The sequence below is a fragment of the Physeter macrocephalus genome, chromosome 15, assembly GCF_002837175.3.
Source record: "Physeter macrocephalus isolate SW-GA chromosome 15, ASM283717v5, whole genome shotgun sequence".
Taxonomy (NCBI): Eukaryota; Metazoa; Chordata; class Mammalia; order Artiodactyla; family Physeteridae; genus Physeter; species Physeter macrocephalus.
Genome location: NC_041228.1, coordinates 49,911,198 through 49,917,082, shown reverse-complemented (window position 1 = coordinate 49,917,082; position 5,885 = coordinate 49,911,198). Strand labels below are relative to the sequence as shown.

General features: G+C 42.2%; 1 pseudogene; it reads left to right on the top strand.

Moving 5' to 3' along the window:
• The first annotated feature begins 1,486 nt into the window (after window positions 1-1,486).
• On the top strand, window positions 1,487-2,170 carry LOC129392845 (cytochrome c oxidase subunit 2-like; annotated as a pseudogene).
• The last annotated feature ends 3,715 nt before the right edge of the window (window positions 2,171-5,885 follow it).

Genomic DNA, 5,885 nt, shown 5'->3' with positions numbered 1-5,885 from the left:
CCCCTATACCTAAAACTAACCGCCCTTACAATAACAACCCTAGGCTTCATTATCGCATTTGAAGTTAACCTCAACACACAAAACCTAAAATATAACCTCCCCTCAAACCCCACCAAATTCTCCCTCTTACTAGGATATTTCCCCACAATCATACACCGCCTACACCCTGGCCTATACCTGATAATAGGCCAAAAATTAGCCACCTCTTTACTAGATATGACATGACTACTTACCATCTTTTCCCTACACCTAGCCGGTGTCTCCTCAATCCTCGGAGCCATCAATTTTATTACAACTATTATTAACATAAAACCCCCAGCCATAACTCAATACCAAACACCTCTCTTCGTATGATCTATCCTAGTCACGGCCGTATTGCTCCTCTTATCTCTACCAGTCTTAGCAGCTGGAATCACCATACTATTAACTGACCGAAACCTAAATACAACTTTCTTCGACCCGGCAGGAGGGGGAGACCCTGTTTTATACCAACACCTATTCTGATTCTTCGGCCACCCTGAAGTCTATATTCTAATCCTACCTGGTTTCGGAATAATTTCCCACATCGTGACTTACTATTCCGGGAAAAAAGAACCTTTTGGGTATATGGGAATAGTCTGAGCTATAATCTCCATTGGGTTCTTAGGCTTTATCGTATGAGCCCACCACATATTCACTGTAGGTATGGACGTTGACACACGAGCATACTTTACATCCGCAACTATAATCATTGCTATCCCTACAGGAGTAAAAATCTTCAGCTGACTGGCAACTCTTCATGGAGGTAACATTAAATGATCTCCCGCCCTAATATGAGCCTTAGGTTTCATCTTTCTCTTTACAGTAGGCGGCTTGACTGGCATTGTCCTAGCCAACTCTTCACTAGACATTGTTCTTCACGATACATACTATGTAGTTGCCCATTTCCACTACGTTCTTTCAATAGGAGCTGTCTTTGCCATCATAAGAGGGTTCGTTCACTGATTCCCATTATTCTCAGGGTATACACTCGACCCTACATGAGCAAAAATCCACTTCCTCATCATATTTGTAGGCGTAAACCTAACATTCTTCCCTCAACATTTCCTAGGCCTATCAGGCATGCCTCGACGATACTTGGACTATCCAGACGCCTATACAACGTGAAACACAGTCTCATCAATAGGCTCATTCATCTCACTAACAGCAGTTATACTAATAATCTTCATCATCTGAGAAGCCTTCGCATCCAAACGAGAAGTAACAACAGTAGATCTCACTTCTACTAACCTCGAATGACTAAATGGATGTCCTCCACCATACCACACATTTGAAGAACCAGTATATATCAACCCAAAATGATCAAGATAGGAAGGAATCGAACCCTCTCCAGTTGGTTTCAAGCCAACATCATAACCTTTATGTCTTTCTTCATAAACGAGATATTAGTAAAACCTTACATAACTTTGTCAAAGTTAAATTACAAGTGAAAATCCTGTATATCTCCATGGCATACCCCCTTCAACTAGGCTTCCAAGACGCAACATCTCCTATTATAGAAGAGCTCCTACACTTTCATGACCATACGCTAATAATTGTTTTCCTAATTAGCTCTCTAGTCCTCTACATTATCACCTTGATATTAACAACCAAATTAACACATATCAATACAATAGATGCCCAAGAAGTAGAAACCATTTGAACCGTTCTCCCTGCTATCATTCTAATCCTAATCGCCCTACCATCCCTGCGAATCCTCTACATAATAGACGAAATTAACAGCCCCTCCCTTACCGTAAAAACAATAGGTCACCAATGATATTGAAGTTACGAGTATACCGACTACGAAGACCTGTCCTTTGACTCTTACATAATCCCAACATCGGACTTAAAACCAGGAGACCTACGACTATTAGAGGTTGACAACCGAATAGTATTACCCATAGAAATAACAATCCGAGTGTTGGTCTCCTCCGAGGATGTCCTACACTCATGAGCTGTCCCCTCTCTAGGTCTAAAAACAGACGCAATCCCTGGACGCCTAAACCAAACAACCTTAATATCAACACGACCAGGCTTATTCAACGGACAGTGTTCAGAAATCTGCGGCTCAAACCATAGTTTCATGCCAATCGTCCTCGAACTAGTACCCCTGGAAAGCTTTGAAAAATGGTCCATCTCTATACTGTAATCTCATCAAGAAGCTAAATCAGCGTTAACCTTTTAAGTTGAAGATTGAGAGCCAAGCCTCCCCTTGATGATATGCCACAACTAGACACATCAACATGATTTCTTACCATCCTGTCCATAGTCCTAACTCTCTTCGCACTGCTCCAATTAAAAATCTCAAAACACCTCTACACCCCTAACCCTGAACTAACACCCACCAAAACACAGAAACAACACACCCCCTGAAACACTGCATGAACCAAAATCTATTTGCCTCTTTTACAACCCCAGTAGTACTAGGCGTCCCCATCGTCACCCTAATCATCATATTCCCAGTTATCTTATTTCCAATGCCAACTCGACTAATTGACAACCGAACAATCTCCATCCAACAGTGATTGACCAAACTTACATCAAAACAATTAATAATCACACACAACTCCAAGGGACAAACCTGATCCCTCATACTCATCTCACTCATTCTATTCATCGCCTCTACCAACCTCCTTGGAATACTACCTCACTCATTTACACCTACCACACAACTCTCAATAAATATAGGAATGGCCATTCCCCTATGAGCCGGTACTGTCATTGTAGGCTTCCGAAACAAAACAAAAGCATCCCTAGCTCACTTCTTACCCCAAGGCACACCCGCCTTTCTTATCCCTATACTAGTAATTATCGAAACTATCAGCCTGTTCATCCAGCCGGTAGCGCTAGCCGTACGGTTAACTGCCAATATTACAGCGGGTCACCTATTGATCCACCTAATCGGGATAACTACCCTTGCACTAGCAAGCATTAGCCTATTCACAACCCTCATCACATTTATCATTCTCACTCTACAAACCATCCTTGAGTTCGCTGTCGTTCTAATCCAAGCCTATGTTTTCACCCTCTTAGTAAGCCTATATTTGCATGATAATACATAATGACCCACCAGACTCACTCCTACCATATAGTAAACCCAAGCCCTTGACCCCTCACAGGAGCTCTCTCAGCACTTCTTATAACATCGGGCCTAATCATGTGTAGTCCTGTTCATCCTATCAGAGATTCTATTTTTCACAGGGTTTTTCTGAGCTTTTTACCACTCAAGTCTCGCTCCTACCCCCGAGCTAGGCGGATGCTGACCACCAACAGACATCCACCCCCTAAACCCCTTCGAAGTACCACTTCTCAACACCTCCGTTCTACTAGCCTCTGGCGTATCTATCACCTGAGCCCACCACAGTCTCATGCAAGGGGATCGCAAACACATACTTCAAGCACTTTTCATCACAATCGCACTTGGCCTTTACTTTACCCTACTACAAGCATCAGAATATTATGAAGCCCCATTCACAATCTCAGACGGAGTTTATGGGTCCACTTTCTTTGTAGCCACGGGCTTTCACGGACTGCACGTTATCATTGGATCTACTTTCCTCACTGTCTGCTTTCTACGCCAAATAAAATTCCACTTCACATCAAACCACCACTTCGGTTTCGAAGCTGCAGCCTGATATTGACACTTCGCAGACGTCGTATGACTATTCCTCTACGTATCAATCTACTGATGAGGTTCATAGTCCTTTTAGTATTAACAAGTACAACTGACTTCCAATCAGTTAGTTTCGGTGAACTCCGAAAAAGAACAATAAACCTTCTACTGACACTCCTAACAAACACAACACTAGCCCTGCTATTGATACTTATCGCCTTCTGACTCCCCCAACTAAATGTATATGCTGAAAAAACAAGCCCCTATGAATGTGGCTTCGACCCTATACAATCTGCCCGCCTACCCTTTTCCATAAAATTTTTCCTAGTTGCAATCACCTTCCTTCTCTTCGACTTAGAAATTGCTCTCCTACTACCTCTTCCCTGAGCAATCCAAACAAGTAACCTAAAAACAATACTTATCATAGCCCTCTTCACAGCCTGCGAAGCAGCTATCGGACTAGCCTTACTAGTCATGGTTTCCAACACATATGGCACCGACTATGTTCAAAGCCTCAACCTCCTCCAATGCTAAAATTTATTATCCCCACTATCATACTAATACCACTAACCTGATTATCAAAAAATAATCTAATCTGAATCAACTCTACAACCCATAGCCTATTAATCAGCTTTACAAGCCTACTCCTCCTCACTCAACCCAACGACAACAATCTTAACTACTCTCTAACATTCTCCTCTGACTCCCTCTCCACACCCCTCCTAATCCTAACCATATGACTCCTTCCCCTGATACTAATAGCAAGCCAATCACACCTCCTCAAAGAGCCACTTACCCGAAAAAAACTCTACATCACAATGTTAATCATACTACAAGTATTCCTCATCATAACATTCACCACCACAGAACTAATCTTATTCTATATCATATTTGAAGCTACGCTAGTCCCAACCCTTATCGTTATTACCCGCTGAGGCAACCAAACAGAGCGACTTAATGCAGGACTTTATTTCCTCTTCTATACACTACTCGGATCACTTCCCTTATTAGTAGCACTAACTTATCTACAAAACACAACTGGAACCCTAAACTTCCTCCTAATACAATACTGAACTCAGCCCCTATCAACCTCCTGATCCAACACCTTTATATGGTTAGCCTGTATAATAGCCTTTATAGTAAAAATACCCCTCTACGGACTACACTTATGACTACCTAAAGCACATGTGGAGGCCCCTATCGCAGGCTCTATAGTACTTGCAGCTGTACTATTAAAACTTGATGGCTACGGTATACTACGAATTACACCCATACTCAACCCACTCACAGAACACATGGCCTACCCCTTCCTCATGCTCTCACTATGAGGCATAATTATAACCAGCTCCATCTGTCTGCGCCAAACAGACCTAAAATCACTCATCGCATACTCCTCAATCAGCCACATAGCACTCGTTATCACAGCCATTCTTATCCAAACCCCTTGAAGCTACATAGGGGCTACCGCCCTAATAATTGCCCACGGCCTCACCTCATCCATACTGTTCTGCCTAGCAAATTCGAACTACGAACGAATTCACAGCCGAACTATAATCTTAGCCCGAGGCCTACAAATCTTCCTCCCATTAATAGCAACCTGATGACTACTAGCAAGCCTAGCAAACCTCGCCCTACCCCCTACAATCAACCTAATCGGAGAACTATTCGTAGTAATATCAATATTCTCATGATCAAATCTCACCATCATCCTAATAGGAACAAACATCGTAATTACCGCCCTATATTCCCTATATATGCTAATTACCACACAACACGGCAAACACACATATCACATCAATAACCTTACCCCCTCCTTCACACGAGAGCACATCCTAATAGCTCTACATATCATTCCCCTCCTACTCCTGTCATTAAACCCTAAAATCATTCTGGGTCCCCTCTATTGTAAATATAGTTTAAGAAAAACACTAGCTTGTGAAGCCAGTAATAGAAGACGAAAACTTCTTATTTACCGAAAAAGTACTGCAAGAACTGCTAACTCATGCTCCCATACCTAACAATATGGCTTTTTCGAACTTTTAAAGGATGGAAGTTATCCATTGGCCTTAGGAGCCAAAAAATTGGTGCAACTCCAAATAAAAGTAATAAACCTATTTACCTCCTTCACCTTACTCACACTACTAATCCTAACTATCCCAGTCATCACACCCAACACGAACCTCCACAAAAGCAACAAGTACCAAACCTATGTAAAAAACATCATCTCCTGCGCTTTCCTCACTAGCCTAGT